The sequence below is a fragment of the Pseudophryne corroboree genome, chromosome 2 (genome assembly GCF_028390025.1).
Source record: "Pseudophryne corroboree isolate aPseCor3 chromosome 2, aPseCor3.hap2, whole genome shotgun sequence".
In the NCBI taxonomy this organism is placed as follows: Eukaryota; Metazoa; Chordata; class Amphibia; order Anura; family Myobatrachidae; genus Pseudophryne; species Pseudophryne corroboree.
The window spans coordinates 57,732,750-57,759,979 of NC_086445.1; the positions used below are offsets into that span (position 1 = coordinate 57,732,750).

A 27,230-nucleotide genomic window follows, 5' to 3' on the forward strand; every position below is an offset into this window, starting at 1 on the left:
ATAGCAACACCCCAAAAATTATGCAGAAATTACAAAGCAGCAGTGACTGTGCTTCCCTTTAAACATTCCATTCCATGGGACACTGCAGTCCTTGAGTGGGATGGCGGGGCAGTCACAGAAAAATGGGACTGCTCTGCCGAAAGCGTGACAGTTGGTATGAATGTGTAAGGGGCACTTACTTGTGCATAATGTGTTTGGGGTACTACTACTGTGGTAGCATAACGTATAAGGGGCACTACTACTGTTTGAACATAATGTGAAAGGGGCACTTGAACTGTGGACATAATGTGTAGGGGACACTACTACTGTGTGGGCATAATGTGAAAGGGCAGTGGCGTAACTACTGCCCCCGCAGTCCTCGCGGTGGCTTGGGGGCGAGGGGCTGCGGGGGCGCCACTGACTTTGCACAGATTGACATGCGGACGAGCATCCGCATGTCAATCTGCGGTCTCCTTCCCTCCGCTGCTGTAAGGAGGGACACGGAGCGCACATCGCGCGCCTCTCCTGTGTCCCTCCCTGGCTCTCCCCCGGCCTGTCTAATAAAGGAAGTGCTGTTCGTGAGCTCTGATTGGCGCACTTCCTTTATTAGACCGGCAGGAGAGCCAGGAGGGACACAGGAGAGGCGCGCTATGCGCTCCGTGTCCCTCCAACACAAAGGAGCGGGGGGTGGGAGCAGGCACTGTGGGGGAAGATCTGGCACTGGGGGCATATACCTGGCACTGTGGGGGAAGATCTGGCACTGGGGGCATATACCTGGCACTGTGGGGGAAGATCTGGCACTGGGGGCATATACCTGGCACTGGGGTCATATACCTGGCACTGGGGGCATATACCTGGCACTGTGGGGGAATATTTGGCACTGGGGGGAGCAGGCACTGAGGGGGCATATGTGGCACTGTGGGGGAATATCTGGCACTGGGGGCATATACCTGGCACTGTGGGGGAATATCTGGCACTGGGGGGTGCAGGCACTGAGGGGGCATATGTGGCACTGTGGGGGAATATTTGGCACTGGGGGGAGCAGGCACTGAGGGGGCATATGTGGCACTGGGGGGGGGGGGGGGTATATGTGGCACTGGGGGCATGTACCTGGCACTGTGGGGGAATATCTGGCACTGGGGGCATATACCTGGCACTGTGGGGGAATATCTGGCACTGGGGGCATATGTGGCACTGGGAGCATGGCCCTAGCAACAAGCACTACCCCCTAGCAACGAGCATGACACCCAGTGCATGAAACCCCTGGCAACAAGCATGACACCCAGTGCATGAAACCCCTGGCAACGAGTATGACACCCAGTGCATGAAACCCCTGGCAACGAGCATGACACCCAGTGCATGAAACCCCTGGCAACGAGCATGACACCCTGAGCATGAAAACCCCTGGCACTGTGCATGGAACCAAGAGTATGAAACTGCTGGCAACGAGCATGACACCCAGTGCATGAAACCTCTGGCAACGAGCATGACACCCTGAGCATGAAAACCCCTGGCACCGTGCATGGAACCAAGAGCATGAAACCCCTGGCAACGAGCAGGTAATTTAAAAGTAATTAGAAGCCTTACTGTAGAACTTAATGTGTAATGGGCATTACGGTGTGTGGCTTAATGTATCACGGACATTGCGGTGTGTGTCATAATGTGTCAGGCATTACGGTGTGTTGTATACTATATCACGGGCATTGTGGTATGTGGTATAATGTCTCAGGATCATTGTGGTGTGTGTCATACTGTGTCACAGACATTGTATGTGCTATAATGTATCAGGGGCATTGCAGTGTGTAGCATAATGTATAACGGGCATTGCGATTCCTGTCATAATGTGTCACAGGCATTACGGTGTGTGGCATAATGTGTCGGGGGCATTTCAGTGTGTGCATATTGTGTCATGTGCATTATTGTGTGTGGCATAATGGCTAAGGCCATTGCAGTATGTGGAATAATGTATACTGGGCATTACTTTAAGGAGGAAAAATGACAAATAATGTAAGGGGCATGAATCAGGACTATTTTTCTTTCCTGTGGTGGCTAACGTCTGGGCGTGCAGGTTGCAAAACTGGGGTATAAGGTAGTCTTTTCCTGCAATGCCACACCCCTTTACGTGAAGCCACGCCCATTTCAATGAAGCCACACCCCTTTTTGGCGTAGGCGCGCGCATATTTGTCCCTTTGCTAGTGCCAATTATGGGGGTATGGGGGGGGGGGGGGGGGGGCGCCGAAGGATTTTTTGGCTTGGGGGAGAAAAATTTCTAGTTACGCCACTGTGAAAGGGGCACTAGTACTGTGGACATAATGTGCAAGGGGCACTACTACTGTTTGGGCATAATGTTTATATGGTACTACAGTGTAGCATAATGTGACTAAGGGTCTCCACTTTATAGCGAAGCATGTATAAGTGGCTCTACTGTGTGGGATAATGTGTATAAAGGGTACTACTGTGTGGCATAATGTGTATAAGGGATACTACTGTCTAGTTACAGCTCTGCACATAATCCCGAAGAGTGACCTGGTTAATTTCTGTATTGCTGGACAACTGCCTCAGTGGTAATTAATTATTAAGGTATGCCTGCACAGCTACCAGTCTCTACTTTTTGCCATTGTAAAGACAAGATACTGTAGACAGAGGCAGAACTCTGGGAGGCAATGGAGTCAGCTGCCGTCGGGCTCCTGCTTTGAAGGGGGGCACCTCTCCTCCTGTTCCGTGTGTTCAGTGACATTAATCAGTTAAGTTAATTGACAGCAGCCGGTATCTCTTCCGTAGCCGACTTCCCCACTAGTCACTACACATTACAAATCACACCCTCTTTATTATAGATACACTGGAAGCAGATACCTTACTGATTAAGCTATTTGCCCCTATAAAGGAAACATGAGAATTTTAACTACAGTATATGAAGTTATTTCTCTGACAATTACAAGTAACTTCATATAGTTAGAATCCTCATACTTCCTATGCAGTAGCAGATATCTCCATCAGTAAGGTGCATGCTTCCAGTGTAATAGGTTGTGGGTTCTAATCGTGGATATGACACTTGCAAATTAATTGTCAGAGAAATAATCAGCATTGTGAGTGACTGAGCAGATCTATGTGGTGTGTGGCTGGACCCCTACATAGATCTGCCTAGTTGCAACGGTTTTGCAGTAGCTTCATAAAGTTAGAATCGGCAGGCTTGCTATGCAGGAGCAAAAAAGATATTTTTTTACATATATATATATATATATATTAAAAAATGAAGTAAATAAGAGCGCCTAATAGTGTTAGTGTGGAAATGTATATATAAAAGATAACTTAGCTCATAAAGCTTTCAGCCTGATGATTCTCAGAAGTAAAACATGTAAAAGAGAGATAAAAGCAACATAGTGTGTACTGTTTTCAAACGTTTTTCAAAGATATAAGCATTAGGAACTTTTCTGGTTCCAATAATTTGATATAGTAAAAACAGTAAAAACAGTGACAATTTATTAAACAACAATCCTGTCCCAACCACAGGTGGCAGGTAAAAGCAATTAAAAAACAGCTCGTCTGATCATAAACGTAGGTAGCGCACGTACAGAATTAAATATTAAAAACAGCTTATCTGTCTGCATATGGAAAGACCATAGATAAAGAGGAATATTCAGGCAGATTCTCTATCTGTAATAGCAGGTATCAAACGTACAGGATTGAAATTAAAAAACAGCTTATCTGTCCGCAAATGGGAAGTCCAAGGGGTAAGCATCAAGTCCCTGTCCCAACGCGTTTCGTCCTAGCATGAGGACTTCATCAAGGGGATAACTGATATGGATATTACAGGATATTTATACCATAGTGGGTAATCACATGTGGGCATGCCAATATGACATCACTTCCTGTCAATGGAAACAGGATGTGTTTAAAAGGCAGATAGCCATCCTATATCTGCAAATATACTGGAGTATAATATAGAATCAATAAGTAAATTAAATGGTTAAATAATACAAAAATATATTGAAAGGTAAAGAAAGATAAAAAAGCCGCTGTGGAACGCACGCAGCGTCACTTCCGCCTAGTTGGAACGCATTACGTCACTTCCCCCAGAGCGGTCCGCTTAGTAATGAAAAATGTACAAGACAACAAAAGAGACATTTCTTAAAAACCATTTCACAGAGACATATAGTCACAGTATTAGTACGTCACTTGGTTGCACCAAAGTCACACACCAAAGTCAGTGGATCACGGCTGTATCGAGCGCCGATATAGCGGAACGTCATTTCCGGCTATCGGCGGTGGAACGCACAGTGAAACGCATACTCTTCCTGTTGGGTAGGAGGATCCAGACTGCACTGGGCGCCGATCTGGCGAGACGTCACTTCCGGCTAGCGGTGGTGGAATGCACAATGGAACGCAAACTCTTCTGGTGTCTTTTCCTGGTTTATTTAAGTCCATATTTCCGAATGCCTGGAACGCACAGCCATCTTAGAAATTCTATCTGATAGTAGATGTTGCATAAGATCCTGGAACGCACAGCCATGTTTTAAGAAAAATTGTATATTTATATATATAAAATCTATATGAAAAAAATGGTTTTTATGTAAGAAGCGTTATAGCTAAAATTCAATAAAAGAGATATGGTAAAAAGTGCATAGTGATATCAGTGAAATGAATGTTTGTGAACAATAAAAGTTGTGAATAATATTTTAAATTTTAAATTTTAATAACGTAGTGTACCCATAATATACAGAATGACAGTAAAAGGGTGATATGAGTGTTGAGAAAATTAAAACTCATAAAAAAGGTGCAATTTCGAAGCCTTCATTGAATCCTGAAGGTGCCAGTGTTCTCAATTCAAAAATCCAGAACATTTCTCTTTTGGACAGTTTGTTTAAAATGTCACCACCCCGCTCTCCAAGGCTTACAATTTCAATTCCTTTAAAGGTGAGATCATTTGGGTTAGAGTTATGTTTCTCCTGGAAATGTCTGTAAATGGCGTGTGTCGTGACTTTATTTTTAATATTTCGTACATGTTCTTGGATACGTATTTTCAGGCACCTCTTAGTCTTTCCAACGTATTTTAGGCCACAGGTACATTCTAGGAGGTAAATAGCCATGGTGGAGTTGCAATTAATGAACTGTTTGATCATATATTCACGAGAATTGTCGTTATTGAAAAACGTCTTCCGATTTCTGTGAACCAGTTTACAAATGATGCAACTTCCACACTTATAACTCCCCTGGCATTTTATTGTTGGATTCGCTGTGTTAGATTTTAGTAGGCTCGGAGCTAGAAGGTCTTTGAGATTATTAGTTTTCTTGTATACAATTTGTGGTCGAGGTGGTAAAATGTCTTTGAGGACTGGGTCCATCATAAGAATGCTCCAATGCCTATTTAAAGACTGCCTGATGATGGCTTCGTGGCAACTGTAAGTTGTGATGAAAGGGATGGAGTATCGTGATGGATCCTGATTTCTTTCCCTTGAATTTTTCTGTTGAAAGTTTTCTTTTGTTTTTTCAAGAGCTTTTGATATGGTTTCTTCAGGATATTCCCTTTCCTTAAATCGATCGGCATATAGTTGAAGTTGGTGGTCCTGGTCTTCCTTTAGGCTGCAATTTCTTTGTATTCTATGAAACTGTGAGTAGGGGATGTTTTGCTTCCAATTCTTTTGATGGCAACTCCTATAGTGCAGGTAACTGTTTGTGTCAACCTTTTTTTATAAAATTACATGTGGTGATCTGTGATTCTTTAGATGAGAGTACTAGATCCAAGAATTCAATCTTGTCTTTGTCATGCTTTTCGGTGAATTTGAGATTGAACTGGTTAATAGAAATTTTCTGAAAGAAATTATGAAATGATGATTCTGACCCATCCCAGACAATAAGTATATCGTCGATGTACCTCTTATAAACGACCAAGTGATTGGTGAAAGGATTGTTTGAATATATGTTCTCTTCCTCCCAGCTGCCCATCAGAAGATTTGCGAAGCTAGGGGCGAAAATAGTCCCCATAGCTGTTCCGCATATTTGTAGTTAGAAATGTTCCTTGAATTTGAAATAATTGTGACTCAGAATAAATCTGATGAAATCACAAACGGCTCTCTTGTGTGTTTCGGTTAGACTGGTGTCTCTATCTAAATACTTCTTGCATGCAGAAATTCCAGTTTCATGAATGATGCATGTATATAGACTCTCAACGTCAATGGTAACCCATAGGTATGTTTCTTTCCAGGGTTTGTTTCTTACAATTTCTAATACACTATTTGTGTCCTTTAGATAGGATGGTAGTTCCATGACGTATTTTTTTAGGAAGAAGTCTATATATTTAGATAGATTGGATGTCAAGGAATCAATGCCCGCAATAATTGGTCTTCCTGGCGGATTTGTTACGTTTTTATGGGTTTTTGGCAAAAAAAAAAAAAGTATTGGGATTATTGGAGATATGTTCATGAGAAACTGGAATTCGTCTTTATCCAGAACGTGGCAGTGTAAGTAGTGTACCAACAGGGTTCTCAGATCATCTGTAAATTGTTGAGTGGGGTCTTGTTGTAACTTTTTGGTGTCGCTCAGAAGGCGTGTAGCTTCTTTTTCATAGGCTGATCTGTCCAGGATAACGACACCACCTCCCTTATCAGCTTGTTTGATAACAATCTCAGAATTATTCTTAAGGTTTTTCAGAGCCTGTTTTTCATGATTCTTAAGGTTGTTCTGCTTAATGGGTGGTAGATCTTGTTCACATAGGTCTTTTTTCACTAAATCATGGAATACAGTGATGTGATGTCCTTTTGACTCCAAAGGGTAGTATTTTGATTTTCTTTTTAAACCCGATTTGGATTCGAGAGTAGGGTTGACGTCTGTCTCCTTTTTTGCGAAGTGTCTCTTAAGTGTGAGGTTTCTGGTGAATTTATTGAGATCAATGAAAGTATTGAATTTATTAATTTGATTTGATGGTGCGAATTTAAGTCCTTTATTCAATAACGTGATTTCAGATTTATTTAGTTTGTGTTTTGAAAGATTAAAGATCCCATTTTGGGTGTCTTCTATGATGGTTGGTATCTCCTTTTTGCGGTTTTTCCGCCTTCCGCCACGAGTTCCTCTTCTTCTTGGAGGGTTCTTACTGTTGGTGACAATTTCTTGAATCTTTCCCGAAAAAATGTTTTCCTTTGAGGTTGTGAGCTGGCTGTATATGGGTCGGGAGATAAAAAATCCGAATCACTATTTGAATCCTGTCTCTGCAGTGCTGAGAATCTATTATTCATGGCAAATCTTCCTTGTTGTGGTGTATATGTTCTTTGTATTCCAAAGTTTTGTCTTGTTCTCTGTCCACGCGGGGTATTTTTCCAACCTCGATTCTTAGGATCTTGATATACCGGAATTTTATCCATTCTATTCGTATTAAATCTACTCCAGTTTTTAACTCTATTGTTAAGATAGTCCTGTTTATCCCGTTGGAACTTTTTTTCTTTCCCTTTAATGACTTCTTCTTCAATCCTTTCTAGTTTCCTGGTGAGGGTCAGATCGTTGGCCTTGAATATCTCTTTATCTTTATGGGGTGACAATATGGTTTCTTTCAACGCAAGTTCTTCTTCTAATTTCTGAAGTGTCTTGGTTTTTTCCGAAATAATCAATTTCATCAAATTGGTAGAGCACTCATGTAAAATTTTATCCCAGCTGGAGATAAAACCTGGGTCTTCAATACCAAATGTGGGTTTTTTTTGGATTCGAAGTCCTCTCGGGACTCTATTTGCTATAATGTAGTGTTCGAGTCCTTTAATTTCCCACCAGGTCTTGATTTCTTTTGTTAGTAATCTCTCTGTTTCCCAGAACAGTTCATCCAGATCATCAGTTTGTGGAGCAGCTTGTTGGACTGGCTGGTTTTCTTCATTGAAATTTTTTTGACATAGGTCATTTCTTTTATCCAGTCCTCTGTGTCTAAACATATTTAGAAGTGTCTAAAGGTGACTGGCAGCTACACAGTAATAAATAGTAGTTTGTGGAACAATAGAGGATAGCGCCTAAGTACACCCAGTAGGACACTTAAATAAATAAAATTATCTAAATTATTAAATATCCTTTTTATGGGTACACTACGTTATTAAAATTTAAAATTTAAAATATTATTCACAACTTTTATTGTTCACAAACATTCATTTCACTGATATCACTATGCACTTTTTACCATATCTCTTTTATTGAATTTTAGCTATAACGCTTCTTATATAAAAACCATTTTTTTCATATAGATTTTATATATATAAATATACAATTTTTCTTAAAACATGGCTGTGCGTTCCAGGATCTTATGAAACATCTACTATCAGATAGAATTTCTAAGATGGCTGTGCGTTCCAGGCATTCGGAAATATGGACTTAAATAAACCAGGAAAAGACACCAGAAGAGTTTGCGTTCCATTGTGCATTCCACCACCGCTAGCCGGAAGTGACGTCTCGCCAGATCGGCGCCCAGTGCAGTCTGGATCCTCCTACCCAACAGGAAGAGTATGCGTTTCACTGTGCGTTCCACCGCCGATAGCCGGAAATGACGTTCCGCTATATCGGCGCTCGATACAGCCGTGATCCACTGACTTTGGTGTGTGACTTTGGTGCAACCAAGTGACGTACTAATACTGTGACTATATGTCTCTGTGAAATGGTTTTTAAGAAATGTCTCTTTTGTTGTCTTGTACATTTTTCATTACTAAGCGTACCGCTCTGGGGGAAGTGACGTAATGCGTTCCAACTAGGCGGAAGTGACGCTGCGTGCGTTCCACAGCGGCTTTTTTATCTTTCTTTACCTTTCAATATATTTTTGTATTATTTAACCATTTAATTTACTTATTGATTCTATATTATACTCCAGTATATTTGCAGATATAGGATGGCTATCTGCCTTTTAAACACATCCTGTTTCCATTGACAGGAAGTGATGTCATATTGGCATGCCCACATGTGATTACCCACTATGGTATAAATATCCTGTAATATCCATATCAGTTATCCCCTTGATGAAGTCCTCATGCTAGGACGAAACGCGTTGGGACAGGGACTTGATGCTTACCCCTTGGACTTCCCATTTGCGGACAGATAAGCTGTTTTTTAATTTCAATCCTGTACGTTTGATACCTGCTATTACAGATAGAGAATCTGCCTGAATATTCCTCTTTATCTATGGTCTTTCCATATGCGTACAGATAAGCTGTTTTTAATATTTAATTCTGTACGTGCGCTACCTACATTTATGATCAGACGAGCTGTTTTTTAATTGCTTTTACCTGCCACCTGTGGTTGGGACAGGATTGTTGTTTAATAAATTGTCACTGTTTTTACTATATCAAATTATTGGAACCAGCAAAGTTCCTAATGCTTATATCTTTGAACAACGTTTGAAAACAGTACACACTATGTTGCTTTTATCTCTCTTTTACATGTTTTACTTCTGAGAATCATCAGGCTGAAAGCTTTATGAGCTAAGTTATCTTTTATATATAAATTTCCACACTAACACTATTAGGCGTTACTTCATTTTTTAATTTTTATTCTTATACTGTGTGAGAGCTGCCACTCATTCACATATGAGGTGTGTTATATTCTGCTAAAAAGGATATTTAATAATTTAGATAATTTTATTTATTTAAGTGTCCTACTGGGTGTACTTAGGCGCTATCCTCTATTGTTCCACATATATATATATATATATATATATATATATATAATATGGGGCACCAATATTTTTCTTGTCTCCGGGCAACTGGGACAAACTTCCGCCACTGACTGTAGAGCAATAGTTCCCAAACTGGGTGAATTGCAGGTGTTCCTTGGGTTGGTCATCTAGGACCAAGTAAAATTATTTATGGTCAATGTGATAGGCAAAGCCACTGCTAGTAGCTGCCAATCATAAAATATGTGGACAAACAGAAGTGCAACCCCGTCCACCACCACATAACTGACCCCAATTTATTGAATTTCATTTTATTTTTTTTTCTGAATTTCTCAATAAGGAACTATTGGCCAAGGGGTGCCATGAAAAAAAATGCTGACACTTAAGGGCACCATGATTCAAGACAGTTTGGCAACCACTTGCTGTAGACAGAGCCAGATGGATGGGTGGTGCAGAGAGCGAGGCATTGGTGCTGCGGGAAGCCAGTCATTGGTGCTGCAGGGAGCGAGCATTAGTGCTGCCAGGGGCAAGGCATCCGTGCCTCAAGGAGTGAGGCATTGGTGTTTCAGAAATCTCATTATGCAGTAACACCTTGAATTTGTTTACTGATCCTTTGGGGAAAATTCTAAAGTCTCCTTGGTGACATGCCCTCTATAAAACTACTTTTCATACATAATAAAATCGGCACACCCATAAGTTTCAAATTCTCTGGAAATATTTTCCTTTCATGCCCTACAGCAAATATCAGCACAGCTGCTAAAGTTACAAAGGGGTTAAAAAGTTCTGAGAAATTAGCGAGGATGACAGTAAATACAGTATGAAGTGAGAAGGCGTTTGATCTAACGTAGCCGATGTGTGCGAAGACAGAGATGGAAGCTGTTATCTAATTATATTATTTTAATAGAAATTGCTGATCGCTATCAGTGCAATGCCATTCACATCTGTAGGAAGCAAGATCTAAAAAGTAGTGAAATTAATACACATCCTGATAAGATGCCTGGAGTCACATTTACTGCTCCATGTCATCGCAGACATTTCAAGTTGCTTTTTTGTCTTTAAGATGAGGCTCCGGGATGATTCAATGAAGGCTTGGCTACGTTGTGCCACTCTGAAACCAGCAACATCACTAGAGGTGAGCAGCAAAATTAGCAATGTCTAGTCTACCATAACAGACGTATATGTGCATAACCAAACATTGCAGGATGTTTGTCACACCTAGCCGCTAATTGAATTGGCCTCATAATGGTGCATTTAAGAAGCATAGACAAGTCTTTGTATGCAGCGCGGGGTTGGCTGGTTTAAACCACCTGTTTTTTTTATTTTTTATTATTATGCTGTGATTACAAGCACAATGTCGTGACTTCTTGCAATAAGTCTATCATATGGGAATCCTCCTGGTATTACTCCACATTCTTGTCGCTTGTGGTCTTCATTTGAGTGAGCTGAACTAATGCAGTTAATTCACACACACACACAACAGAGAAATAGGGAGGGTGCACATGATCAGAGAGGTACTAAATCTGTCCAGCATCAGCTAAGACTTCACAAACTTCTCCCCTAACAATTCTATAGGACAGGAGAAAACCACAACTAAGTCTTGTTTTCAATTTCATCTATCTCTGAGTGTACTTTATATTTCTCTAACGTCCTAGTGGATGCTGGGGACTCCGTAAGGACCATGGGGATAGACGGGCTCCGCAGGAGACATGGGCACTTTAAGAAAGAATTTAGGTTCTGGTGTGCACTGGCTCCTCCCTCTATGCCCCTCCTCCAGACCTCAGTTTGATACTGTGCCCAGACGAGCAGGGTGCTTTTCAGTGAGCTCTCCTTAGTTCGCTGAGAGAAAGTATTTTGTTAGGTTTTTTATTTTCAGGGAGCTCTGCTGGCAACAGACTCCCTGCATCGTGGGACAGAGGGGAGAGAAGCAGCCCTACTCTCTGAAGCTATGTCCTGCTTCTTAGGCTACTGGACACCATTAGCTCCAGAGGGATCGTAAGCAGGATCTCACCCTCGCCGTCCGATCCCAGAGGCGCGCCGCCATCCTCCTCGCAGAGCTGGAAGACAGAAGCCGGGTGAGTATGAGAAGCAAGAAGACTTCAAATCGGCGGCAGAAGACTCCGTTCTTCACTGAGGTAACGCACAGCACTGCAGCTGTGCACCATTGCTCCCACACACCTCACATAGTCCGGTCACTGTAAGGGTGCAGGGCGCAGGGGGGGGGGGGGGCGCAGGGGGGGGGGGGGCGCCCTGGGCAGCATTTGGAACCTCTTTTTGGCAAAAGTAAACATATATACAGTTGGGCACTGTATATATGTATGAGCCCCCGCCAAGAAAATGCATATTTAAGCGGGACAAAAGCCCGCACTCGCCAGCGCCATTTTTTCTCCACAGCTCCGCTCAGAGGAAGCTCCCCAGGCTCTCCCCTGCAGATTCACGGTAGAAGAGGGTAAAAAGAGAGGGGGGGCACATAAATTAGGCGCAAAAACACAATATAGACAGCAGCTACTGGGTTAACATTAAGTTACTGTGTTATTCCTGGGTTATAGCGCTGGGGTGTGTGCTGGCATACTCTCTCTCTGTCTCTCCAAAGGGCCTTGTGGGGGAACTGTCTTCAAAAAGGGCATTCCCTGTGTGTGTGGTGTGTCGGTACGCTTGTGTCGACATGTCTGATGAGGAAGGCTATGTGGAAGCTGAGCGGGAGCAAATGAATGTGTAAGGATATGTGCAAACGGATATGTGTAAGGTTTTAAATGATAATGTTAATTCCTTACATAAAAGGTTAGAAAAAGCTGAAGCCTCAGGACAGTCAGGGTCCCAACCCCTGCCTGATCCTATGTCGCAGAGGTCGACAGGGTCTCAGAAGCGCCCACTATCCCAAATTGTTGACACGGATACCGACATGGATTCTGACTCCAGTGTCGATTACGATGATGCAAAATTACAGCCAAAATTGGCTAAATCCATCCGTTATATGATTATAGCAATTAAGGGTGTGTTGCACATCACAGAGGAAACCCCAGTCCCTGACAGGAGGGTACATATGTATGGGGAAAAGAAGCCACAGGTAACCTTTCCCTCCTCACACGAGCTAAATGAGTTATGTGAAAAGGCTTGGGAATCTCCAGATAAAAAACTGCAGATTTCCAAAAGGATTCTTATGGCGTATCCTTTCTTGCCAACGGACAGGTTACGCTGGGAATCCTCCCCTAGGGTGGACAAAGCTTTAACACGCTTATCCAAGAAGGTAGCCCTGCCGTCACAGGATACGGCTACCCTCAAAGATGCTGCGGATAGAAAACAGGAGGGTACCCTGAAGTCCATTTATACACATTCAGGTACCTTACTGAGGCCGGCGATCGCATCGGCCTGGGTGTGTAGCGCTGTAGCAGCGTGGACGGGCACCCTGTCTGAGGAACTTGATACCTTAGACAAGGATACTATATTATTGACCCTGGGGCATATTAAATACGCTGTCCTATATATGAGAGATGCTCAAAGAGACATTAGTCTACTGGGTTCTAGAATAAATGCTATGTCGATTTCTGCCAGAAGGGTCCTGTGGACTCGGCAATGGACAGGTGATGCCGACTCAAAAAGGCATATGGAGGTTTTACCTTACAAGGGTGAGGAATTATTTGGGGAGGGTCTCTCGGACCTGGTCTCCACAGCTACTGCTGGAAAGTCAAATTTTTTGCCATATGTTTCCTCACAGCCTAAGAGAGCACCGTATTATCAAATGCAGTCCTTTAGATCACAGAAAAACAAGAAAGTCCGAGGTGCGTCCTTTCTTGCCAGAGGCAGAGGCAGAGGAAAGAAGCTGCACAACACAGCTAGTTCCCAGGAACAGAAGTCCTCCCCGGCCTCTACAAAATCCACTGCATGACGCTGGGGATCCTCAAGCGGAGCTAGGCCCGGTGGGGGCACGTCTTCGAAATTTCAGCCACAAGTGGGTTCACTCCCAGTTGGATCCCTGGGCAATAGATATTGTGTCTCAGGAATACAAGCTGGAATTCGAGGAGATGCCCCCGCACAGATACCTCAAATCGGCCCTGCCAGCTTCCCCCCACGAGAGGGAAATAGTGTTAACTGCAATTCACAAATTGTATCTTCAACAGGTGGTGGTCAAGGTTCCCCTCCTTCAACAAGGAAGGGGTTATTATTCGACCATGTTTGTAGTCCCGAAACCGGACGGTTCGGTCAGACCCATATTGAATTTAAAATCCCTGAACATATACCTGAAAAGGTTCAAGTTCAAGATGGAATCGCTGAGAGCGGTCATCGCAAGCCAGGAAGGGGGGGATTTTATGGTGTCTCTGGACATAAAGGATGCATACCTTCATGTCCCCATTTATCCACCTCATCAGGCGTACCTCAGATTTGTGGTACAGGATTGTCATTACCAATTTCAGACGTTGCAGTTTGGTCTCTCCACGGCACCGAGAATATTTACCAAGGTAATGGCGGAAATGATGGTACTCCTGCGGAGCAAGGAGTCACAATTATCCCATACTTGGACGATCTCATAAAAGCGAGATCAAGAGAGCAGTTGCTGATCAGCGTAGCACTTTCTCTGGAAGTGTTACGGCAACACGGCTGGATTCTAAATATTCCAAAGTCGCAGTTGGTTCCTACGACTCGTCTGCCTTTCCTGGGCATGATTCTAGACACAGACCAGAAAAGGGTTTATCTCCCGATGGAGAAAGCTCAGGAACTCGTGACACTGGTCAGGATCCTTTTAAGACCAAAACAGGTGTCACTGCATCACTGCACTCGTGTTCTGGGAAAGATGGTGGCATCATACGAGGCCATTCCCTTCGGCAGGTTCCATGCGAGGACTTTTCAATGGGACTTACTGGACAAGTGGTCCGGATCACATCTTCAGATGCATCGGTTAATCACCCTATCCCCCAGGGCCAGGGTATCACTCCTGTGGTGGCTGCAGGGCGCTCACCTTCTCTAGGGCCGCAGATTCGGCATTTAGGACTGGGTCCTGGTGACCACGGACGCAAGCCTCCGAGGTTGGGGTGCAGTCACACAGGGAAGAAATTTCCAAGGTCTTTGGTCAAGTCAAGAGACTTGCCTTTACATCAACATTCTGGAACTAAGGGCCATATACAACGCCCTACATCAAGCGGAGACCCTGCTTCGCGACCAACCGGTTCTGATTCAGTCAGACAACATCACCGCAGTGGCTCATGTAAACCGCCAAGGCGGCACAAGGAGCAGAGTGGCGATGGCGGAAGCCACCAGAATTCTTCGCTGGGCGGAGAATCACGTAAGCGCACTGTCAGCAGTGTTCATCCCGGGAGTGGACAACTGGGAAGCAGACTTCCTCAGCAGACACGACCTCCACCCGGGAGAGTGGGGACTTCATCAGGAAGTCTTCGCACAGATTACAAGTCGGTGGGAACTGCCACAGGTGGACATGATGGCATCCCGCCTCAACAAAAAGCTACAGAGGTATTGCGCCAGGTCAAGAGACGCTCAGGCGATAGCTGTAGACGCCCTGGTGACACCGTGGGTGTTCCAATCGGTCTATGTATTTCCTCCTCTTCCTCTCATACCCAAGGTGCTGAGGATAATAAGAAAAAGAGGAGTGAGAACAATACTCATTGTTCTAGATTGGCCAAGACGGACTTGGTATCCAGATCTGCAAGAAATGCTCACAGAGGACCCGTGGCCTCTTCCTCTAAGACAGGACTTGTTGCAATAGGGGCCCTGTCTGTTCCAAGACTTACCGCGGCTGCGTTTGACGGCATGGCGGTTGAACGCCGGCTCCTAGCAGAGAAAGGCATTCCGGATGAGGTTATTCCTACGCTGATAAAGGCTAGGAAGGACGTGACAGCTCAACATTATCACCGTATATGGCGAAAATATGTTGCTTGGTGTGAGGCCAGGAATGCTCCTACGGAGGAATTCCAGCTGGGCCGTTTCCTTCACTTCCTACAGTCCGGAGTGAATTTGGGCCTAAAATTGGGTTCCATTAAGGTCCAGATTTCGTCCCTATCCATTTTCTTTCAAAAAGAGTTGGCTTCTCTACCTGAAGTTCAGATGTTTGTAAAGGGAGTGCTGCATATTCAGCCCCCTTTTGTGCCTCCAGTGGCACCTTGGGATCTTAACGTGGTGTTGAGTTTCCTGAAATCCCACTGGTTTGAACCACTCAAAACGGTGGAGTTGAAATATCTCACGTGGAAGGTGGTCATGCTATTAGCCTTGGCTTCGGCTAGGCGTGTGTCAGAGTTGGCGGCTTTGTCACATAAAAGCCCCTATCTGGTTTTCCATGCGGATAGAGCAGAATTGCGGACCTGTCCACAATTTCTGCCGAAAGTGGTTTCATCCTTTCATATAAACCAACCTATTGTGGTGCCTGTGGCTACTACTGACTTGGAGGATTCCGAGTTACTTGATGTGGTCAGGGCTTTGAAGGTTTATGTAGCCAGAACGGCTAGGGTCAGGAAAACAGAGTCTTTGTTTATCCTGTATGCTTCCAACAAGCTTGGTGCTCCTGCTTCAAAGCAAACTATTGCTCGCTGGATCTGTAACACGATTCAGCAGGCTCATTCTGCGGCTGGATTGCCGCTGCCAAAATCAGTTAAGGCCCATTCCACTAGGAAGGTGGGCTCTTCTTGGGCGGCTGCCCGAGGGGTCTCGGCATTACAGCTTTGCTGAGCGGCTACTTGGTCAGGTTCGAACACTTTTGCAAAGTTCTACAAGTTTGATACCCTGGCTGAGGAGGACCTTGTGTTTGCTCAATCGGTGCTGCAGAGTCATCCGCACTCTACCGCCCGTTTGGGAGCTTTGGTATAATCCCCATGGTCCTTCACGGAGTCCCCAGCATCCACTAGGACGTTAGAGAAAATAAGATTTTACTTACCGGTAAATCTATTTCTCGTAGTCCGTAGTGGATGCTGGGCGCCCGTCCCAATTACGGAATTCTTCTGCAATACTTGTATATAGTTATTGCTTCAATAAGGGTTATGTTATGGTTGCACCAGGGTTGACCTGATGCTCTGTTGTTTATCATACTGTTAACTGGTTGTTTTCACTTGTTATACGGTGTGATTGGTGTGGCTGGTATGAATCTTGCCCTGGATTACCAAAATCCTTTCCTTGTACTGTCAGCTCTTCTGGGCACAGTTTCTCTAACTGAGGTCTGGAGGAGGGGCATAGAGGGAGGAGCCAGTGCACACCAGAACCTAAATTCTTTCTTAAAGTGCCCATGTCTCCTGCTGAGCCCGTCTATCCCCATGGTCCTTACGGAGTCCCCAGCATCCACTACGGACTACGAGAAATATATTTACCGGTAAGTAAAATCTTATTGTTTTAATATGTTTAGTCTAACTATTCAAATGTCATAGGAATAATAAGTGGTTTTATTGAAAGATGTAAAATAAATCATATCAAAGCCTAACTTTGGATTGTTAATGTTAGAAAGCATTAAATCATGGTTGATCAGGGTCTTTAAAACATAGCAATGTTTTACAGTATTTAATACATTAATCAGGATCCAGGTCTATTTTCATTAACCGCTTAACTGAGGATTTTTCCAAGCAAACCGCTCAGAAATTGTCATTTTTTTTATTACTTATTAAAGTTTAAAAAGTTTTTTTTTTTTTTATAATATATCAAAATATAAATATCCCCCATCACCATGCTTTATAAAACCCGCCATCCTGTAAAAAGTCCCTTTTTGCACCCCACCTTAACCTGTGACCAATGTATTTTTTTTTACTTAACCCCCCTCCACCCTCCAGCATCAGTTATCTTTTCTTTTCTTTTTCTTTTTTTTATATTCCCCTTCCCCCAGCCCCATTTGCAATTAGTTCCCCCCACACCCCTAGGCACAAACCACCACCTTCCTCTTCACATGCAGAGTGCAGCGGAGCATGTGTTGCTCCAGCTGATCTCTGCACACGCATTGTGCTTCCCGGAGCATGCACCCAGACTGCCGGCCGCCTGGAAGTCTGGGGCGCGATTCTGGAAGTGATGTCGGCGCTCATCACTCCGGGTGATACGGGCAGCCAGAGGTGACCCATACTGCACTTGTGCAGAACGGATCTCCTAATCTACAGGACCGGGGACAACCAGGCCAGGTAACGTACACCTTCATCACATATAACACTGCCAGGCAAGTGGTTAATACATTAATGCAAAAAAAAAAAAAAAAAGGATTTCAAAAAACAAAAAACTTCAATTTGTTTATTTTAAAATGACGTATTATTATTTCCCCCCCCCCCCCAACCCTAATGTAGTGGTACTGAGGATTTCCGCTAATGCCGCAACACTGTATTTGTACAGAAACACCCATTTGTGTCTCTAATCTGCCACTTGTGTACAAAAGACGCAGTATCCGGCGCACCACTTAACTTCTTAGCAACTTCACTGGCTGCTCAGAATATCAACTCCCATTTGTTTATAACACAGGCTGTAAAATGAGATGAGCAGGTCCGGTTCTCCAAGAACCAGACAAACCCGAACTTCACGATCCGTGTTTGGATCTATGCCCGGCTTGGGGTTTCCCGCCTAACTTGGATCCCAAAACGAGGCAAAACGCCATCATCCTGCTGTTGGATTCCCGCAGGGTTTTGGATTCTATAAAGGTCCCGGTGATTGGCGCTGTTTTCACTCCGGCTGTGGAGAGTGCACTGAACAGATGTGTCCGTCCCAATGCTGGCTTGTGTGGGCATGGGGCTGTTGGCTGCTGTAGGGCTGGTGTATCAGTCCAGGGGTGCTCTGTCGTTAAGTGATGTATCTGACAAGCTGTGATCTGTCCATAATCCATATACATCCGGGGGCTCTGCCCCAGTGTTAAAACAAGTATACTGTGAGTACATCCAGGGGCTGGTGTTGTGACCGGACGGTTCCGAAAGCCCTTACCCCCTTGCGTCCTGCCGTCACAGAATGGCGTTCAGGTCACACGGGACCTGGGCAATTAGGGGATTCCCGCTTACAGTCAGTAACCGCCTGTTACTGACTCCACCCAATGTGCAGTGGGCGGGTACTATGCTGCCACCACCTCCTTGCAGTGGCGTCTAGAACCACTGTTCTGTCGTGTATGCGTCGACACACTGTCTTACTACACCTGTGTGGTCTTGACGAATCCCCTCTAGTTGTTTGCCCAAGCATGGCACGGTAGCAGGTGGAAGGCGGAGCTTGGAGCTGCTGGGTGTACCCACAACATCAGAAGAATGGAGCTAAGTTTGACATAGCCCTGCAGGTCACAAGATGAAGCGGTCGTCTTGAGGCATATGTTTATTTGCTCAAATAGTCTTAAAAAAGACTCTTCCCTATTTCTAGGGGGGCAGCAATACAGCAAGATGTTTACAGCAGAAGAAGATGGTATAATACACCTTTACACAGGGCAGTAGCCCTCCTTTCATCTTACTCCAATACACATACCACACCCACCTTCTCAAAAAATCATTATACAATCATAGGCGGGGCAAGCACCAGGCATCCTCACCTTTAACATTGTTCTCTATGAACAGTGGGGAGTGGTCACTCTCCTTTGACCGTCCCTTCCTGGAGTGTTGGTTCCCTCCCTGGAGTCGCTCGGTCTAGGCTGGGGGAATTTTTCCCGCCTAAATTACTTCCAGAAATCTGCCCAGGGACCCAGCTTACCATCTCTAGCCTGAAATCGGGCTCCAGATGTTGGGCAGCCTAGATCCCCGTTCAGGGTTTCCTGCCCACCGAGGGGGATACCTATGGAACTCTAGGGAAATACTCCTCTCTCTCCTAATGCTACTTTCATGTCAGAGGCCAGAGTGGAAGGCATTCCGTTTTTGGAAGAAAGGAGTGGGGAATCCAGCAGCCTGCACATTCCTGTATCCCTTCCCTCGTGGCTCCTGAACCTCAGCACTCAGAACACGATCCCCCAGCTGCCGCGGGTGTCCCAGCAGTAGCGGCATGCAGCCTCCCTCACCTGCCGCCCAGGGGCCTGATAGCCTGGTCCCCTCGACGGGCGGTGTAGTGGGTCCCCTCACCCTCGGCACACCAGGGTTACACTCCCTGCCACGGCCGCCGGAGAGGTACAGGGCCGCGGCACACAAAATAAACTTTTAAACATTTTAGCCCCCTCAGCATCTAGCGCCGAGGATACATTTGAAAATGGCGCCTAGCGGCAGTGTCTTTTAAAAAGTGTCACCAAGCGCCCATTGTCCCTTGTAATGGCGCCGGGCACCATTATCCACGTGGCTGGGGGGTCTCCGGCCACAGGTGTGTTCTGAAGGGGGTCTCCGGCCACACGTGGCTGGGGGGTCTCCGGCCACAGGTGTGTTCTCCGCCCATTGTCCCTTCAGTGCCGCGGCCACCATTATCCACGTGGCTGGGGGGTCTCCGGCCACAGGTGTGTTCTAGTGTCTCCTTAGTATCAGTCAAGGGGTGCTCTGTCTGTTGTCTGGTGGTGTATCTGACAACAAAACAAGTGTGACATCCTTCTCGCTGCTGTACCAGCCTCTATGCTGTCAAAGTCAAAAAATATTGTAATGCATGCCCCACGTACTAACCCCATGCACATGCCCGCTGCGCGTGCACTCAATCTGCCGTGCGTGCACATATCCGCAATTTGCGTAAAGGAGCTTTCCACGGTCATGCGCCTTAAGCGTGGTATGCGCATTTACGGTACAGTTTGTGAACGCATAGAGGGTTATTAGAACATTACATATTTGACCCAAATAGTGCATTTTGTTCCCATAGTTCCCTTTCACCACATCAGCGAGTATTAATAGTTTAAACAGGTCCTGGACTAAGAGATTCGCCTTTGCATGATAGGAAGGGTCAGATAAAGGTTGGAAGGTGATGTCTAGTATCCAGCTGTAGGGTATTTTGAGGGTAACATTCCGGTGTTGGTTAGAGAAAGATCGCATGTTCCAGCGTATAGTTATGTGCAGAAGTAGAATATAGATATTAACTGTATTTACTGTATATTATGTATGCGGCGGGAATCCAGAGGATACCACCCACAAGAGCAGTTGGGGAAAGACATCGCCCATCTATTCAAATCCACCTATGACCTCTTCTGTAATGTAAAGACACATCCCTGTGTCTAATGGACAATGAGATTACAGTGACCATTGTATTGTGTATGCATGTTGTGTATAAAAAGCCCATTGTTGCCTGGCCGGTCAGAAGACTCTGAACGCTTTCTATCTGACTAGCGGAGGACCGGCCGGGTTGCGCTTGCGAACATTCTCACGTATGTACATTCTCTGTAGCCATTATTCTGTTTAGATTTATCTTGTTAGCCTGTAGTGTATGATTTGTACTGTTTACCTTTTTTGGAATTAATCCACTGTGGCCTTAGAACCCTGTGGTTTCAACTACAAATCTGTGTTGTGTCTTCACTTTCCTGCAAGGGTTTTAAAGTGTATTTATCTGTATAAGGTGTATAGGTATTGATAAGGTGTACGCACTGCGGGTACTTTATACCGTCAGTGCTACTTAAGGTTTAAGATATAACATTGTTGCAGCACTTTGCTGCTAAGGGTTTAAAGTGTAATCAAATCATAACAGTATATAATTAACAAGGTTTAAAGGTTATCAATTGTGTGTGCGCACGCTGTGTGTTCTCTGTACACTCAGCGCGGCGTGTGTACGCCAAGTACGTACCACGTGCAGGACTCTGTACGCAAATAGCGTACAAAGTGCGTAGCACGTGTATTCCGCCTCGCGGCCATAGCGGCTCCACGGTAATAGTGTATCTAGAGGTATAGCTTTTCGGTCTAAGATAATATCGACATTATCAATGCACACTGAGGAGACTTTCCTAACACCCACCAGATAAGCCATTGCTCCGCTGGGTAGAACTGGCTGACATTTAAAAAGAAAATAAACAATCTTTACATTCAATTCAAAGTGATTAATGTTAGGGGGCCTTGGTTTCACTTAGATGTCCTGACGCTGTTCCGGCACATGTTGCAAAGACGCTTCTTCTGTGTCACCATATCTGTGTATAGCTGCTGCTCCCAAGGACCCTCCAACCACACCTGAATCAGGCCGTAACTTTAAACCTTCAGCACTAATTATTTTCGTTTAAATACAGGCATTTTCTTTGACAGTGATTGGCTACGGTCTGGAGCGCGGGTGTCTCAGCAGCTCGTAGAAAGGCCTGACGGTTGTACAGGAAGTTAGATAGCGGAGCATGAGCGCAGGAGGGGGTGATGCCCAGCGGCCTGTGTTTTATTTGGAAGAAAGCGTTGGCAGCTATTCCACCGATGCTAGCTTTACAAGTTTATCAGTCGGTTCATTCCGCTCCCGCAAGAAAATAAAAAAGGCAGCTACTAGATGTGAAGAAAGTGATCTTTAAGCTGAGCTGGTTTTCTTTTAGGTACAAAATGTACAAATATCTCTGCATGAGTCGCCTCTGTGTGAATGGAGGGGATTAGCACGATGAAACAATAAATGAGCGCACATTTCTTGTGAGTTTTCAATAGGTGTAATTAGAGCCTCGGTGGAGCACCTCATGGCTTGTGACTTAATACACATGTGATCTGTTTAATGGAACCTAGAACAAAAGAGAAATGTGTTAAAATATCTTCAGCAGGGGGGGCGTGGCCTAACGTCTGCACAGCAAGGACGTGTTCCTGAAGAGCTCCGGGGCCCAGCGGTATAAAACCCCTGCAAAGTGCCTCCTGCTGCTGGCACCGGGCTTCCCCTGTCTGCCTGAGACCCCCTGGAGCCGGCCGCCGACGGTCACGGAGCCGGGGGACAGCCTGCTCTGTCCCTGCGGGTTGTGGCCTAGGCGAGCCGGAAAGCCGGGGACTGGATTTTGGGGCCGACCCGCAAGTTGAGCTCCACGGCGCGGGTGCCCCGCGACCGGGCCGGAAACCAACAAGGGACCCCTCCTGACGTCCCCACATCTCCTACCTGCACTCCCTAGGGCCTGCTGTTCCCTGCAGCAGTAGGGGGGACCCCCACACAGCCCCACAGAAGATAAAAGAAGGGAGAGAAGCAGCTCTGTGTGTGCTGCGGCGGCCATCTTGGATTCCGGGGACACAGTCTGGAGTAAGCTGTGCACTCCTGTGTGCAGCCCTGGATGTCAATATAACACTCAGGTAGGCTGCATTCCCTTCAGTGCACAGCCCATCCGGAATACAGTGAGTAATTACTGCTGCCACAGAAGCCATTTCTTATTTGCCCCCCTGCTCCATAGAAGCCTGTGACAAGAGTCCAGGGCCGCCATCTTGCTTCCTGGCAACCTGCCAGAGTTAAGATAAGCTGCACTATATCACACTCTCCTCACTCCTGCAGGACTATAGATTCGGACCTCCCCTCCGCCCGTAGTGGAGACGACCAGAAAATGCTTTAACACCCACCATGCGTGCCCGGGCCACTATGTGAAAGGTCGGGCTGCGATCCACCCCAGATGCAGGGATAGCACCTGAAAGGGTTACGGCTCCAATACTGTGACGATCGGATCCATACATCCCCGAAACACTCTCAAGATGATATAACGCAACACAATAAACTACTACGCGTGCCATAATTAAGTAGCTGGACTTTATATATAATACTCCCTGGCACTTTACTCCCAACTCCGTTGCTGGAGTACCTAAAGCTGGCAAATCCATCCCCCTCTGGCGGCCGTTACTGTTAGCTACTTGTTCTACACTAACTGAAACCCGGAATACGTCGCAGTTTGGACCCCCGATTACTCTCTACGTACTTGCTGCGGCTTCCCCCTCCGTCCTTCGGGCTCCCTGGAGCCTGCAATACTTGTTTTCCATCCTCATAGGAACCCGGCACGGAGTAGTGGACCAACAGCCTGACCTGCCTGGATTACTCGCTCACTGTACAATCTACGGACTGTGTCCATCATCCAATAATTTTCTGATCCCTTTTCCTTTTTCTCTCCCACTCCCACCCCCCTTTTCATACATGCCATTATGTCCAAGAACAAAAAAGTAACGCAAGCCCCGACTAACTTCTTCGGCTCAAAATCTAAGGGCCCGCAGAACGCCAACATGACCTCGAGCTCCCCTCCCTCTCCGTGCTCTTCGGAAGTGGGTATCGATCCCCAGATACAGGCGGTAATGTCGAGCCTACTGGAGGGAGTGCAGTCTGCATTCAAACAGGAAATCTCGAACGCCATTGCAGAATTTAAGTCGGATCTCACAGCCCTTGGCAACCGAACAGACGCCTTGGAAACAAAGACCGACGATCTCTGCCGCTCCCAACATCGCCTTGACAGAGAGCTCACTAGGCTACACGAGGAAATGGAGACCCTTAAAGAGCGACAAGAGGACCAGGAAAATCGCTCGCGTAGAAATAATTTACGCATACGCAGTGTTCCAGAATCGGTCCTCGGCCCTTCGCTGCCGTCATTTCTGAGAGAATTCTTCATACACCTCGTACCAGACCTCACGGACGAAGAGTGTCTCTGTGACAGGGCACATAGAGCACTTCGTGCTAAACCGTCTCCTGCTCAACCGCCCAGGGATGTTATTGTCCGTTTCCATTATTTCCGCTCAAAAGAGAAAATCCTATCCTCCGTCCGAGACTCCCCAGAGATCCTGTTTAAAGGCATGCAGCTACAGATCTTTCAGGACCTGGCTCCCTCCACTATCCAAAAACGACGGGACCTCCAACCGGTCACCCGGGTCCTGCGACAGCACCAGATCAGATACAGATGGGGATTCCCCTTTCAACTCCACGTCTCGGCCAACAACGCTGTTCACTCTGTCAAGACTTTAACTCAAGGCCAGGAACTGCTTGCAAAGCTGGATCTCCTCCCTGCATCATCTGTAGCCGACATGGCGGCCTCATCATCTAAACCGCCACACTCTCAGTCCCCCCTGCCTGAATGGACAAGGGTGACACGACAACGCACTGTGGACAGCGACCCTCCCTGACCTGGTGTGACCCCCGCTACGGTTTGTCCACGAAAAATTGGTGCAGCCCTGAAACGAGCAACGGCTGCGGAAGATTTGACCTCCGTCCAAAATCTAATGTCGTAACTATTCTTTGTTATTGCTGTTATAGTTAAGTTTAATTAATTTGTACTCCTATGGTATCCCCCCCCCCCCCTTTTTTTTTTTTTTTTTTTCTTCTTTTCTCTCTCCCCCCCCCCCCCCCTCCCCCCCTCCCCTTTATGTTTTTTTTTTTTTTTTTCCCCCCTTAACTTTTTGTTTGTAATTTTACTGCTTGGACACAGTTCTCTGGGTTCTATATTATACTCTGTTCTTTAAAAATGAAAAATGGCCACGACCATTCTCAACCCTTGTGGCCCGGGTGACATACACCCTCTCACATGGTATCTCAGTTACCCCCCCACAATCCCTTATTGTTGCTTACATTGTTACTTATACAATTTTTTTTCCCTGCGGCCCCCGAATGGGACCCACAATTTCAGGGATGTTTCCCCGTTTGGGATTTTTCTTCTCTATGTTCTTCCCCCTCTCCCTTTTCTTGTGGCCTCTGCTTGACCTTCCCGCTCCTTTTCATGCTCTACCCAGAGGGGTGGCCTCCTCCAGGCTCAAACTGTAAGTTATTGGATCATGTTTGGCAATTTGTCATATTCCCTCACGTGAATAGCCATGTCCCTTAAAATATTTTCGGTCAATGTAAATGGCCTGAACTCCCCTAGGAAGCGTACTGTGTTTCTGAGTGCTTGCAGACGTGAGAAAGTCGACATAGCATTCCTTCAGGAAACACATCTCACCGGTTCCCACACTCAGCTTAAGGGCAAATGGTTCTCCCAGTCCTACTTTGCCTCGGCAGACTGTAAAAAACGTGGTGTGGCCATTTTAATTCGCCGCAACATCCCGTTTATCCACTCTAGGACAGTGACAGACCCAGACGGACGGTTCCTTATGGTAATGGGTACCCTCCGCTCTATGGCTCTCACCTTGGTCTCCACCTACGCCCCCAACCAAGACCAATCTCTATTTTTTGACTCTCTCTCTAAACGCCTGTCACGAGAAGCACAGGGAAGCATTATCATGGGTGGCGATTTTAATACCATAATCGACCCGTCGTTAGATAGATCCGGCCCTCCACCTCACGCTTCCATGACGACCCTACCTCGGGCCTCCCGTACACTCACCGCCACCATGAAACACCACGGCCTTTGTGACACTTGGCGTGCCCAACACCCCCACACCAAAGATTTTACCCATTTCTCAGCTCCGCACCAACACTATTCCAGGATCGATATGATTCACATCTCCTCGGCCCTCGTACCTCTGATTACTGATGCGGGCATCACGCCACTGACATGGACAGACCATGCTGGGGTCTACCTCCTCATAGATATATACCGCACGCCCCGCCGGAAATATAAATGGCGTCTTGACGACTCGCTCTTGCAACACCCCTCTGCACTAGAGGAAATTAGACTGGCAATCACACACTATTTCACCGAAAATATGTCTCCTGACATCTCACTTAATGTCCTTTGGGAAGCTCACAAAGCCACGATTCGCGGCGCTTTGCTGGCGAAATCGTCGGCGATTAGGAAAAAAAACGCGCAGGAGATCGCCTCCCTCGAATCAGAAATAGCCACCTTACTATCCAAACATAAGGCATCCCCCGACGCTTCCCTGCTCCCTCAGATCGATTCCCTCCGGGGACAACTTAACACCCTCCTTTCTAACCGCGCAGCACTAATTCTTCGGAAACTGCAGCAACGTTTTTATGATAAAATGGACAAAATAGACTCCCTACTGGCCAACAAACTACGTCGCAAGCAGGCGTTGGGCGCAATAGATAAGTTATACTCGCCACAGAGGGGAACCTATACATATGACCCTGAAGTGATGACCGAAGATTTCCGCCTGTTTTATAGCTCCCTTTATAACCTGTCTGACCTGCCCCCTCTGTCGTCTGACGAGACTGGGGGAGCACGCGCATACTTGTCTGATACCCCCCTCCCAGCCTTATCTGACACCCAGTTAGAAACCCTTAATAGTCGGATCTCGGTGGAGGAGACAATAGCCGCCATACGTTCCATGCGCTCATCAGCCGCACCAGGCCCGGATGGCTTCACAGCCCAATATTATAAACTGTTCGCGAAAGAGCTTGCCCCACACCTATCCTCCCTATTTAACGATATTCTTGAGGGAGCCTCCTTCCTGCCGGAGACGACCCGGGCCGACATAGTGGTAATCCCAAAGCCTGACAAAGACCCGACCAGTTGCTTAAATTATAGGCCAATCTCCTTATTGAATGTCGACCTGAAAATATATGCGAAAATATTAGCTAACCGTCTGGCTCCCCTGATGCCCGGTCTGGTCCACCCGGATCAGGTCGGCTTCATCCCTGGACGCCAGGCGTCTGATAATACTAGAAGGGCTATAGATCTAATTTACTCAATTCAAAAACGGAAATCTCCCTCTCTCATTCTGGCTCTTGACGCAGAGAAGGCCTTCGACCGCATCTCATGGTCCTTTGCCTTTGCGGTCCTAGACAAAATGGGATTCTCTGGAAAATTCCTAGAGGGGATTAAAGCACTCTACCGCTCCCCATCGGCCCAGGTTTTGGTTAACGGTGTCTCATCCACCAGCTTTGGGATTACCAATGGTACCAGGCAGGGATGCCCCCTCTCCCCTTTAATCTTCGCACTAATCATGGAACCCCTAGCAGCAAAGATCCGTGATAACACCACTATCCGCGGAATATCCACAGG

The 27,230-nt window shown here is 46.0% G+C and overlaps 1 long non-coding RNA gene across 1 annotated transcript in view; it reads left to right on the plus strand.

Moving 5' to 3' along the window:
• LOC134998146 (uncharacterized) overlaps window positions 1-27,230 on the plus strand; it is a 68,163-nt gene that overhangs the window by 27,797 nt on the left and 13,136 nt on the right. The window contains exon 2 of the long non-coding RNA XR_010200463.1: window positions 10,668-10,739. This is a non-coding gene — a long non-coding RNA (uncharacterized LOC134998146). The remainder of the gene's footprint in view (window positions 1-10,667; window positions 10,740-27,230) is intronic.